Genomic DNA, 14867 nt, shown 5'->3' with positions numbered 1-14867 from the left:
TTTTTCTGGGGAAAACAAGCCGTTACCATGGCAACGGACCAACTGGAACTATCTTGATGATCTTGAATATTTTTAAATCTCGTATGTTTTCAATCGGGAGCCTGAAAATTATCATTTTGGTCATCTATATCATGTTTATTTACCATTTATATGGGAATGTATGTTATTTTGGAGAAATTAATCCGTTGCCATGGCAACGGCCGAAAATGGCATTTATAAATTTACCTCCCATCTTTAAAATAAATCTTATGGCATATACTAATACTTAACAAGTTTTATGCTTTAGTCAAAATTTGCACAATTGTTGTGATTTTTGGAGCTAATCCGCTCTACTATATGGACTTATATTATAATTTTTTTAATAAACGGGTCTGGAAAAAGACTTTGGACTTATATTAAAATTTTTGAAACAACCGGGTCTGGAAAAAAGACTTTGGACTTGCATTATAATTTTTGAATTAACCGGGTCTGAAAAAAAGACTTTGGACGTATATTATAATTTTTGAAACAACCGGGTCTGAAAGAAAGACTTTGGACTTGAATTATAATTTCTGAAACAACCGGGTCTGGAAAAAAGACTTTGGATTTATATTATAATTTTTTAAACAACCGGGTCTGGAAAAAAGACTTTGGACGTATATTATAATTTTTGAATCAACCGGGTCTGGAAAAAAGACTTTGGACTTATATTATAATTTTTGAAACAACCGGGTCTGAAAAAAAAGACTTTGGACTTGCATTATAATTTTTGAATTAACCGGGTCTGGAAAAAAGACTTTGGACGTATATTATAATTTTGAAACAACCGGGTCTGGAAACAGACTTAGGACTTGTACTATAATGTTTAATTAAGGACGTTCCACAGTTAAAGTGAAATCCATGTCATTTTCACCAAACTTTGCACATAGATACTTTAGAACCTTAATATTCGAAATATGCAAAAATTAACTTAGGTCCATGTGCTTGATTTTTTGCTATAGAACTTCAAAGTTCACCCAAATTGATGTTCTTAAGAATTGCGCATTCAAAAGAATTTGGCATTTTTAGACCGCCCAAGATTACTACAATGAATTTAAACCTGTATTACTCAGTCAAAATACATGAAAAAGTCATCAAATTTTGCAAGAGAGTTAATAATTGTATCGTTAGACTGGAGAATATATTTATAGTGCTATTTGTTTGCAATTTTAAGTTTAACAGCACTGTCAGTTCTCAAAAATGGCGTAAAAGATAACAAAATCCCAATCTAACGAATGTGAAATTTCAGTAACAAACTACAAAAGTACAATAAATGCTACACTTTATTCAAAATCCATGTCATTTTCACCAAAATTTGTAAAGTTGTAGAGGAAGGTATACCTAAGAGGAACAAACATAAAAAAAAATAGGGGTTCATGTGCTTGTTTTTAAACTATCAGTATCTTTATTAGAGCAAATGTGCTTTTTAAAAGACCAAAAATGCGCCGAATGCTTTGTATCTATGTGAAGAAAAAATCAAAACCACTCTACCATTTATTCAAACTCGGGGTAATATTCGTGATTCTTGGCAGCACTGCAGAGTAAAGTATTTTGAAATTGTAGAGAATCTTTTTTTGAATGGTCCATGGAATAATTCATTTTTTTAGCTTCATGAAATAACGCATCGGATCTGCAGTTAAAGTGCAGAAGATGAGAAAAATCAGCACATACCCGCAGCTTATTAATCACATGTTCATCCATTGTGACGTCAGCGCGCAGAGTGTAAACTATGCGCAGATCATAATGCGCACAAACATAACTGCGGAACGTCCTTAACTGGGTCTAGAAAAAGACTTTGCACTTTTGTGCTATATGAACGCATTTCTTTAGGATTTTAGTTTAGAACGGATTCGCCAAAAATCCCTTCAAATTTATTACATTTGTGGGTAAAGTCATTATTACATTTGTGGGCGATCAAAAATTATTACATTTGTGGGTAAAGTGCATTATTACATTTGTGGGTGAAATTATTACATTTGTGGGTAAAGTGTTATTACATTTGTGGGCGTTATTACATTTGTGGGTGCAACAGGGTGGCTTCCATTTTTCAGTCATTCTTTATATGTAACAGATAGAAGAATGTCTACTCTTTTGTCTTCAAGTGGTTTAAAACAATAAAAGTGGTTTCATTACATAGTCGAAACACTTTTTTCATCAATTTGGCTCCAAAATGACGAATTTTCCAAGAAATGGGCAAAATACGAAAAAGGGGATGGATGACTTGGGGCAGCCCCCTGAGAGGGTATGCTTTGTTGTGCCCTGACTTCTTTAAATGTAGCTGATAGAGAAAAGCCTACTCTTTCGTCTCCAAGTGATTTCAAGAAAATAAAAGTGTTTTTTTACCTAACTGAAGCATCATTTTGCCACACTGAGGGCTCCAAAAGGCAAGATATTTCAGTAGTCAAGCTTCGGAAAAGGGTGGGGTACCTTCGACAGGCTCTTGCGGGACTATGTTTTAGGGTGTCCGAATGTAATTGCTTGCAACATGCAGAGCAATCCCTCCTCTAACTTTTCCAAGACGTTTCATTAACATAAAAGTTGCTTAAATGTGTAAAAAACGCCTTTTGCCCTCATAGTCATAATGTAATATACACTTTTCTATCGCGACGCTCATTACATGCATTAATGCGTGCTAGTCACACCAACAAAGGCGAGGCAAGACCGATTGAGTCTATTGCACTCTTTTGAAAGGCAAGCTAGCGAGCGCATTGAAATCGGTATCACTAGTGTGACTATATGACGGTGGTTGCTTTTTGGTGTCATTTTATCGCAATATCGGGGAATGCATATGGAGGTATTTCCTCTATATCTAAGCAAGTTAAGACATTAATACTGTCATGAAGCATATCAATGTTCTCATTAATATATTCTCTTTCGTGTTGAATGCTGATATTTTACAATGATTGCTGATATTAATGAAAAAACAGAAAGATATCAATGCACATGCAAATTTTTGCCTAAAAACATGAAAATTTTGGCATCAATTCTTATATTTTTCAAAAAATATTTACCGGACTGTTCTGAAAACACTTGCAATCGATTTTTACTGTCTAAATCAATGTGAAATGCGTATTTATTTAATATTTTTCCATAGTTTGTGCAAAAATATGAAAATAATTGATTTTCATGAAAAATTCAAGATGGCCGACAAAAATGGGGCCCTATGGGCCCCATTTTTGTACAGTGTACATGATTTGACAGGATTTGACAGTGTACAGGATTTGACCTGGCAGCAACACATTTTCTTGACCACTGATATCATGCCAACATCTTGGGACCATCAAACCTTTTGTGCCCGATCAGCTGAATAAACTCTCCCAGCCCCCGGATTATAAAGCAGAGAGAGTGTGCTAAGAGAGAGGAAGGGAGAGAGATTGCAAGAGAGAGAGAGGGGAAGAGAGAAATCGAAACTTCAGAAAGCTGGGAGATTGGGATTGAGACCATTCATTTATGTACAAGAGTGTGCTCGTCCATTCGTTCATGTATGAATTGATGAAGCTATACATAGAACTATCGGCGAAGTCCATGCGCCTGCGCACTTCAGTTTTTTAGCTCAACTTATGAATAATTCATGTACCATAGCGTTTCCATGTACGGAAAAAATATTCGCCGGCGCGGCCGGGGTGGCGCGGCGACAGGCTTGCGCATGCGCACTTGCCGCCAACATTTGAAAAGAATTCCGTTGTGTTGAAGTTTATTGAGCTAGATCGAGAAGTGCAACGAAGAAGGCCGTTATAATTCTTTTATAGAATACGGGCCAGATATGGACAACGACTTCGAAGACATTTGCAGTAGGCTAAACAGTAAGTTAGATAACGATTTTCTATGATTTTCTTTTCGTATTTTGTTAAATGCTGCGGCTTGCAGCTAGCTTCGTCACTGAAAATGACAAGTGACACTTGCATCCCATCGCAACCGGGCGGTCGCCTCGGCCCGAGCTCTCGCTCGCTGCTGTGGACCACTGCACTGGCGGCCGGCTGGTGATCCCCAACCCCAAGTCTGCACACCTAACTTACCGATTTGAGTTAAGATTTAACGTGAATTTCCTTTTGTTTTACAAAATCTTTCAATTGATGATGTTCCTTGTATTCTTATGAGTAAGTGTGCAGAAAGTCTTCATACTATGTAAAAATTTGAGAGAAATAATTGATTTTCTTGGAAAATAATCTCGGCCAGTCATGGTCATTTTGATTTTCAGATTGAACAAAATGATTAGTGGTAGTGCCTGATGTGCGATGTCTGCGGACTCATTCACATTACACAGGCCTATTACACACGATGTGAAGAGTTCGATAAGAAAGCAAGCACCGAGGAACCTCGACTCTCGAGCGAAGTTCGTGCAGGCTCCATCCACTCCACTTACTCGGCCTCGGGTAGGTGGAGTGTAGTGTAGTGGTAGTGAAGTGGAGTGGAGCCTGCACGAACTTCACTTGAGGTAGCACCGAGGCTGCATTTTGAGGCCGTCACATGAAATGCCCTGGAAAGAGTTCCATATCCAATGCACCCCCCCCCCCCACCAACATGACCAACAATAACAAAAGAATGCGACACAATTCCGGTTCGTTCAGATTTGTCTATACTTTTTTTTTGTACCGTTGTGTTGGCACCTTAGTTGGGACTTGAACTCGCCTCGTTTTATCTGCAGTCAAGCCACCTGTTCCTGTTATGCTAGCAAGAAGCGCTGATACCGGAAGGGGTATTTTAATGACTATCAGCCGATAGTTCGACTAGACTTGACTCAGACTCTTTACTGACTAAATAAACCAATGTCTATGGACAATTACACACACTATATACATGCTAAAAATTTGATGGAATAAAGCCATATTTTAGTATGTATTTCCATTCCCCCATCATATATGTTCCATATTGGGCTAGATATATTATTCTGATCCTTCTTCGTGTTTTTATTTTCAATTTCAGTGGGGGTGCATATGGAACTCTTGCCAATGCCCTAAATTCATTATTTTCCCACCATTTTGAGTCAGATTTTTTATGAATAGATCTGTTTATGACATTTCAGGAGAAAGAGAGGGAGAACCAAAACTACCTGTCCTGGCGTCACACTTGAGGAGATGAAGTCGGTGAATATGACCTAGCCCGGGGGAGTTTCCAGAAGAAGGCCCACAACCGCTGGTCGCCAGGAGTGGAGGTCCTTTTTAATTGTTGTTGCCCTACATGTGCGTGCCAGGCGGCATCAGGCAGTAGGTAAGTACAGTAGGCTATTTCAGGTGTAAAGTTTATTTTTTGTTTTGAGTCGTTGCGTATCTTCTGTTATCAGAATAGCGCAGATTCGGATGTGCGCAATCTTGGGGCACCTTATAGCTGTCAATGGTCCTAACTGTACTAAGAGGACTCTGTGATGATATTTTTATAATTTTCACCCTATATTTTAATTCATGGAGCCTAGTCCTAGACAAGTCTCTGTTGACTGTAGAACTTTGTACACAAATATGGATTTCCCTACAAAATCCACTTTTCCCACAATTTTTGGGCAAACATTAAATTTTTCCAATTTGTAAGCCTTTGTATTCTAAATATAAAAAATGGCAAAAAGAAGCTGCTGAAAACTGCTTATCTAATAAAAGAGAGCCAATGGAGTAAATTAGAAAGTCAAAAAGGGGCCTAAGCTTTCGATCCTAGCAGAATCTTCGTCGGAGGCAAAATGACAAACATATAAAGTGGAACAACCATAATATAGACCACAAACAAGCTACAGCAACACTAGAAACAAGGAGACAAAAGGGGCATTAGTGAGTAGAGAAGACCAATCAGGTTAGTGAAGGGGATGAAAGAAAAGGAGTAGGCAGACACAAAGGGAAGTTAGTGTAAGTAAGGCCAGTAAAAGACCTCAAGCCAAGAGGGATTAAAATAATGAGGCAGGCAACATCAAACAGGATCTGGAACAAATATAAAAAAGCTTAACCCCAAATAGACTGGGCTATTTCGACGCCTAAGAAGACTGGGGGGGGGGGGGCTGTCACTAAATTTCGAGCGGCGGATTTATCGCGATATATTTAGCCCCCCCCCCCCCTAGTCTTCTTAGGGTTAAGAAATGTTAATTATAAGCAGGTAAAAATTTCGAAGGATCACTTGCTTGCAATTCCCACGCTATATAAAGTATATAACACAATGACATGACATTTAACTCAAGTGACGTACATATATGCAAGAAAATACAGAGAGAATTGGTGCACATGCATAGCTGATTGTGCTAGTACTAGATTCCAGGCTGCCGTGTATCGGTTTGGACGTTCTAATGTCAATGACAAGTTTAGAGTGTAATTTGGCGATGCCAGAAAACTAATTTCACATCAAAATTGGTCAGATCTGTTTGCCAAATATCTATTCAATTTATCGTGTAGATCAGTGCCGGTTCTAGAACTACTAAAGATTAAGTATAAGAATAATAATATATTAATACTGATAGTAAAAAAAAAAAATTATATATAAGGCCTAACTTAACCACATTTAGGGCCTATTACTATTGTAATATTTAAAGTTTTTAAACATATTTTCTTACTAATTTGTGGAAGTTAAAAATCAAGATGATGATTAGATCTAGAATTCTCAGATCTGAAAATTTAACCATAACTTACCTAAAAAATCCTACAGAGTTTTCCAAATTCCTCATTTTGCCAGCCATATTTGAAAGGGTTCCTCCTGCCTTTTCCAAAAGCTATGCACTTTAACTCTTTAAGAGCCATTGGCAGCTATAGTTGCCCATAGCCCTCTAGTGCCACTGGCAGCTATAGTTGCCCAAGTAACTTTTTTTTGTTTAACCAATTTTACAGCCAGAAAATCAACACCATATTCTGTGTTTTTTATGTTGTTATATTGGCAAGGAATTCACAATTTATTTTGTTATATAAAAAATAGTGGTTTACTTGGCCCTTTTTTCAGTAAAATGGCATTTTTGCATCATTATGTTGAAGAGTTGATTTCGGATATTGCCGCGATCTTAATCAAGATTTCTCCTATAGACACGTGTGATATAAAGGTTGTGTGTAGCAATACACGTACTTCTATGGGCAGAGCAAAGGCGAGTGTGCGAGGGCATTCAGCTCAGAATTGACCAATGACAGAGCGGTACGATGTCTCTCACCCAACGCTACTCACCCATTCGCTATTGTTTTATGAATATTCATGAGCTATCGATCGGTTCTTTTGCAGGCCGGTATGGTAGTATTCTTGTGTCAAGGCTTTTTTCTGCCTGCAAATGTGCACGGTTTGGGGGAGATTTTTTGGGGGGAGGGGGGGGGGGTGGGGGGAAAGGTTTTATACTTTGTTTTTTTAGCATTCTCACAAAATTGTTCTCGTTATAAATATATGAGTAAAGAAGGCTGTCATTTCCAACTCTCATCGCACTGCAATCATCACACTCATTATTTATGTATTCATTTATTATTGTTATTATTATTATCATTATTAGTATTACTATTATCGTAATCATTATTATCATTATTGTTATTATTATTATCATTATTCTTCTCCTTCACCTTCTTATTATTAATGTTATTGCCATCAGAATCAGAATCATCATTATGATTATTATTAAAAAATAATTGTAATCATATCAATTGCATTCCTTCTGCAGCCAAACTCTCTCTTCATAAACTTAAGATCAGGTAAATAACGGTTCATATTCGTTTGTGTTTTTATAGCCCAAACCATTAAAAAAAAAGAATGATTGACATTGTTATGCTTATCAATATCATATTCAAACTTCTCACAAAAATATGAATCGTTCAATATTCTCCTCGAATAAAATAGGAAGAAGCAAAACAAATAAATGCGATAATTAAAACGGCCGATGATACCGAAAGATTGATTCTTTTTTCAAGGTGGATGTTTTTGCTTTGCTAAATCAAACCATTGGTCAGAGAAAAATAAACGGAGTATATACAGTAATATCAGATGTTTTGAGGAAAAGAAAGAAAGAAAGGGATACATTAATAAAACCGATCAGACCGACCTGTTAGTTGCTGCATCATTGACGTCACTATCAAGGGGATTTTAAAACGACTTTAGAGAGTAGAAATTAAAATGATAACGATGATAACGGGTTGAATATTACATTTCTTTATACCACGCATATTATTGTACACCATGTTATCTGAACAAATTATTTCTTTTACCACGGATAGTGCTACGAGCTTGGGAGGCCCTGGGCGGTTGCAGGATTTTTCTGTAGGGGGGCAAATTGTTTTCTCTTTACCTGGGTCACCCATAAGAAATCAATACCGGAACCTTTGAAAGTATTCAAAAGTCAAATCAAAAGACGCGCGTGAGCCCCGATTTCTATGAACATCCTGTGCTAAATTACTCTCCTAGATAATAGGTCAGGAGGGAGCGCAGATTAGAGATTCCTCGTGAAAGAGAGTCTGGGCATCTATTGTTCATGACTTGGTGGCATGAACAAAAAAATGTAGTCACGTAGAATGTTAACAGGTGGCTACTTTGGTCAGACCAGTAATACAGAACAAATAGGCCTATTTTCTTTTTGAAAATTTGTATTTATTTTTTTTTTGTATCTGATTTGCATTCCCTTTTCTTTGATTCACGAAAAATAAACTTTTTTTTTTCTTACTTCTGTGCACCTTACCAAGCACGCCCATATTATTTTTTGGGGGATTTTATACCCTAAACTTGTAAGTATTGAATCTGTCCGACCCCTCTTTATCTCTATTTCAATGTATCATCTTTAGTTCTTTAATATTTTGTCTCTTTCTGACTGGCAATAACTTTATTACACTACGAAAAAGAAAAATTACAGAGTCTTATTTTGAAGACTACATGAATGAAAGGGTACGGTTGGCCGCATTTTGAAGATACATGGCTGTAATATATTATTGTGTGTGTTTGCTTGGGGATCGCAGCTGTGCTGTGATTGGTCACTTGATTGGCGACAATGCCCTTTTTTGGAACAGGTCACTTTCTCGTACTTCAGAAGAAATAACTTGAATTAGCAAAATAGTATTTCATTCAAAAGAGCATTATTTTTCGTTATTTCTGTTTGTTCAATTTCATCAATAGATACGTCATTTGAAAGGGTAAACATTGAACTTTCATTTTATCTTCTTAATTTCTTGGTATCTCTACAATTCCTCAGGTTATTTACTATTTGAAATGTTCATGAAATCATAATTTTCTAGGTTTTACTTATTGAAAAAAAAAAATGTAAAATATTACATCTTTTCTCCATTTTTCCAAACGCGAATATGAAAGATAATAACACGACCATAAAGCCCATGAACCATGCATCATTTCATGTGAAGAAGGTTTTATTCTACAACGTACGGGTAAAGAATTATGACCGTTTTAAAATCAGTCGCTGCTCACATTTTGTTCAATTTAGGATTCCCTCGAATATCCCTGGCAGTAGAGGGGTATTGGGCCTGGCAGATTAAGAGTTAAAAGATTCATATTATTGTTAAAAAGACAAAAATTGAAGTGATATAAAGTAAACTGCAAACACTTGCTGGATACTCTTTGCATAATATGTTCCTCACACTGACAATGCTGTCACAGTTCCATGTAGAAATTGAACATTGAAATTAATGAGTGGCACATGCAAAGATTTACTTGTAGGACCCTTAGGGCTTAGGCTTACTACACCATATATTTTACGTCTTACCTACTGTGCATGTGTCATGGCTGTGACATGTACTTGTAGATTTTTCAATTTATTGGCATGATTGCGGTTAACATTTTAAAGTATTTTGTTTTCCTTTCTTTTTTGCAGCCCTGGTAGAAGCACCATTATCATCTTGATACCATCATCCAGACTCTCATCAGCTGTATCATTATAGGTGGACTAAAAGAACAATATTCATGCAGATATAATGGTGAGTACAAATATATCCTTTTTGGAAGGGATTTTTATTATTATTGTGTTATTTTGATTATTTACATTTCCATGAACATGAGATACAGTAAAATAATTTTAATTTTGTAACCACTCTGATACAAAGCTTGTCTAATGCTCCCGCATATTTGCCTAATTCCAAAGCTTCGTTATTCCAAAGGTTCAGATATTCCGAAGGTTCATAATCGTAATTCCGAAGGTTCGTTAATCCGAAAACGAAATGAGGTTCGTAATTCCGAAGGTTCGTTAGTCCGAAAACGAAATGATTAACAAACCTTATTTCGTTTTCGGACTAGCGAACCTTCGGAACAACAAACCTTATTTCGTTTTCGGATTAACGAACCTTAATTCGTTTTCGGATTAACGAACCTTCGAAACATCGAACCTTATTTCACTTTCGGATTATCGAACCTTCGGAATAACGCCACAAATGTTCGAATTAACGAACACTTTTAGGTTTTCGGATTAATGAACATCGAGGTATAGGCAATTTACGTGTTTTGGAATTACGAACCTTCGGAATTACGAAGTGTAACCTAATGCTCTTACAAGGTTCATGCTGTTGTCAATTCAAACATAATAGATAGGCATAAGTGAAACATCAACACCTAACATATGCATTTATGATTACATCAGAATTGATCTTGGTTATGTGAAATTGGCAACTTGTAATTTCTTATTCAAACTGATGGAATTATCCCATAACCATTTAAAACACATAAAAAAGCATGAATTAAAATCATGATTAATTACAAAAAGGAAATAATTGTTTTCTCAAACAAATTTACTCTAAAATGTCCTTCCCTATACAGAGATGGTTTGGAGGTGCATATCTTGAGGGCATCAAGCCCCCCCCCTCCCCCCCGACTTGACTTTGCATGTTAATATTTGAAGTATAAAATATGTAACACACCCCACATTGTTTTTTAATAATTTTTTTAAAAGTTTGCAAATTGATATTGAAACCATTTAGTTTCTAATGAATATTAAATAGTTAATGTAGGAAATGTTTCTATGTTTCTCTTCTGTTATTTTTGCAGATGCTGAAATGGAAGGTGTCCTGAATCTGCACCCATTCATCTGGTTTTGTAACACCCTTTATAGCGCTATTGGAACCGGCTCCCTACCAGTATAACATCGAACAGATTGGAAGAATAAAGGCCAATGGGAAGTGTTTTTTATACCCCTACTTGCCACACAGCAGTCTGTGGTTAAGCGCAATCTAAACTGGACTAATGTAATGCTCTTAATGCTTGAATTAGGGTGATCTGGACCGACTGCAGATAGTGCAGAATGCTGCATCTATTGTGCCATTTGCCATACGCCCACATTCCTGATCATCTTTGCTCTGGACTTAGAACAACACTGTCACTGCCTGGTAATTTGAATTTTAAAAAAATCTCATGTGCTGACTAGGATGGCATCTCAAAGTGCTTTGTATCTCACAAAATAATGTGTTGTGTAAAAGCGAACAGGCATTGAGGTCAAGCATAAGGGTAACCATGTATATGGCCTTTGATTACTTTTTAACAAAACTGAAAAATTCATCAAAGTAGGACAAGGGATAATAAAGTAATGTATGACATTCTAAGCTCTGCATTATTTTAGTGAAAGACCTCTAAGCATATGCAAGTAGCAGGCTGATGATGTAATGTCATACAGACGTACATGTACATGTATCCCCAACTTATTATTTTGTATATAAAATTGTGTATTTAAATTGGATTGTAAACTGTATTGATGTTACTTACCTGTATTGATTATTGCTGGAAGTTCTTTTGCTACATGGGATTGGAAGACATACTTATTACACATATGAAATAATTATTATTTCATCTGGTAACAGAACAATAAAAATGTGGGCATGATATCATAAACTTATCTACTTGCATGTGTTAATGACCAATTTTTGTGTTATTTTTTGTAATTATTTTTTATCAGATTTTGATAAAATTTTCACTATTTTGCATGGTAAAAATTACTTTATTTATCATAGATATAATTATGATGATCCCGGATCATATACAAGTACCCCTTTAAAGATAAGTTACCATTTGTAGTAACAATCTTAAAATGAGTTCGAACAGAATCCAATAGAATTACCAGCAAAGTGTCTGTATGTAACAGATACGTGCCAAATAGCTCGGGAAGAAAATGCGTAATTACTGAGAAATGAGCAAAATAAGCATGTAAATCTATCAAATGTCGGGTATTTTTTCGAATCAATTATGATACACTGTCCTGCCTCACATATGTTTTTTCTGTGTTAGTGATCATCAGAATTATTGATTTTAAGTTCAAAATTCATGATTTTACAAAGATACAAGTTTACATTAATGTACCAGATCTAGATTATGTACAATACTTTGACAATTAACCTTAATTTAAAAGACGTTCTCAAGAAATAATTGTTTGCTGCAACTACTCTCTTTTACCCCTTAGTGTTAGTATAATACAACCACAAACTTTTCATAAGGGTTGATGTACATGTATGATTCTTTCACCAAAATGCGAGCTTCCATAAATCCTGAAATTATTGCAACTCAGGTATTTATTTTTACATAAATATATTTTTACCTACATTACATAGTTCTCTAAAGTTGAAGGTATATTTTATTACAATTTCAACAAAAAAGCTAAATTTTTGGAGATAATTACTATTCACAATGCCTCTGTTACATGCATGTATTAATGTGTATTTATGTATTGGTATAACAAACATTGTAATTATTTCATTCCTTTGACCCTAATACTGCATTTTCATAGAAAAAATATTTTTTTTATCTATTTAGAGTTTTTAAACTTGTTCTTTTCCTTTTTTTTTTGCTGGGAATATCATGTTATGCAACTTTTATATATTAATATAATATTTGTCATGATTTCCTAATTGAAATGCGTACATGTATTTGATTTCATTTCCATTTTTGTATATATTCTTTTTCTGGGGGGGGGGGTCATGTTCTTGAAACTGAGTCAAGTTATGCAAGGCCCTGGCATGGAGGATCATTATATTGTTACTGGGAATGCTGCACATTGTCAGACCACCTCAGTATTCACCAACAATAGATAATCCTCAATGACAAGGTCTTTGAAGTGGTGTGTATACATTCCATGTAGAATTTAATGTAAATGTTTATGTCATCACGTCAGAATACGTTAAAATATCATAGTTGACTCCAAAAGACGTCATATTCATTTCAACGTCAATATGACGTATATTACTAGTCAGCAATATGTTGCAAAGTCGTCATTCAGACGTCGTAGTTGACTTATAAAGACGTCATAATTACATCAATATGACGTCTGAAACTGGTCAGGAATAGGTTGCAAAGTTGTCATTAAGACGTCGTAGTTGACTTTTAAAGACGTCATAATTACATCAATATGACATCTAAAACCGGTCAGAAATACGTTGCACCGACGTCATTCAGACGTCGTAATCGACTCTCGAAGACGTCATAATCACGTCAATACACGACGTCAATCTGAACCTTGATACTGGTCAGAAAAACGTTGTAAAAACGTTGCAAAAACGTCAATATACGACTTCATAATGACGTTATTCGCGGGTGCAAGATCCCGTCTTTAAGACGTCATGCTACGACGTCAAAATGACGTGAGACTCGTCGTAAAAATGACGTAAATCTGACGTCATTTTTATCAGTTTCTGCTATCAGGGACTTGACTGTTTGCTTAAATGATACTCTTACTTATGTGCTCCCTCTCTGATTTTTAGATATTGTCATCATCATCAACTTTGTCTGGAGTCCTAGAATTCATAGAAACAACCTCAGTCAAATAGATTTAACAGTGTCTAGAAACACTCAATAATCGTTTAATTCAATTACTCACCCACTGTATAAAAACGGAAAGCCGTCAACACCTGCAAATAAACGGGAATTGGATCATTCCTCTGTGTGTCCCTCTTCAATTCGGCTTCCAGCATGTTGATGATGTAAATGACGGTTAATTTTGACAGTCGATACCGATCTCAAAATGGCCCATCCTCGTATGATTCCAATGGATTTTTAGCATCCCGTAGCCCATGACGTGGTCTTGGCAAAGGTAGATGTACATGTATGAAGAAGAGTTGAATATTATTTTTAATTATTTTATTTTGTGATCCTTATAAACGTTCAAAACAGTGAACATGTGCATGTAGATTTGATTACACATCTACCAAAATAATTACTGCAATCTTAATTGTCTTCCCAAGATTAACAAAACTACATTCAAAATGTTATTTCAAGTTTTCATTTCTTGTTATCTCATCAAATCATTTCAATAATACTTTTAAACAAATTAAAACAATGTAAACCAAATTTATCAATCATACCTCTCTTAGCAAGTCAAGGTTGTGAAGGTGATGGAGATAATCCATGGCTATAGGTAGATGTCAATCGACGACGTAATTCTGTGAAACAATTGTCAAATAACAACACAAACAGTATTTTATAATAAATAGGCAAATAATTGGAAACATATACATATTAAAATAATTCATTGGTTTATCACTTTATACAGATCTCATAGTGAATGATAAATAAAACAAAAGCCTTGTAATAATTTGTGCGAGATGCCTTTAAAAATTCCTTTTTTTTTGGGGGGGGGGCGCTATATTTTCTCTATTTGCAAGTGATATGAAAAAGATTTTAGAACGAAATTTAAGTAATCACCTCTTTAATATTTCAGCCTCTAAAAATTGGCCTGTGCCGAAAGCAAACGAAAAGGGTATATTTTGAAATGCAATTTAGGCAAATTGAAAAAAAAACATTTTTTCTCCTCTTTAAATGTACTAAATAGTACAAAATTATATGGGGTCTTCGGAAATTTGATTTGATCTATGAGAAGCAAGTTCCCATAGAAGAAAGAACAATTACAGCTGAGAACAAATTTCGCTTTCTACTTTATGGTCAACATAAAGTCAATAGACCAGCATGTTTCCACTTATATTACATTTTCATTTGACCGGCATGATTCC

At 35.5% G+C, this 14867-nt stretch overlaps 1 long non-coding RNA gene across 1 annotated transcript; it reads left to right on the top strand.

Moving 5' to 3' along the window:
• The first annotated feature begins 4600 nt into the window (after nt 1-4600).
• On the top strand, nt 4601-12457 carry LOC135158072 (uncharacterized). Its single transcript, XR_010296876.1, has 3 exons — nt 4601-5226; nt 9764-9866; nt 10927-12457. It is a non-coding gene; the product is annotated as an uncharacterized LOC135158072 (long non-coding RNA).
• The last annotated feature ends 2410 nt before the right edge of the window (nt 12458-14867 follow it).

The sequence above is a fragment of the Lytechinus pictus genome, unplaced genomic scaffold (genome assembly GCF_037042905.1).
Source record: "Lytechinus pictus isolate F3 Inbred unplaced genomic scaffold, Lp3.0 scaffold_28, whole genome shotgun sequence".
In the NCBI taxonomy this organism is placed as follows: Eukaryota; Metazoa; Echinodermata; class Echinoidea; order Temnopleuroida; family Toxopneustidae; genus Lytechinus; species Lytechinus pictus.
Note: the sequence above shows the minus strand (reverse complement) of the source record. Positions and strands in the feature narration are given on the sequence as shown.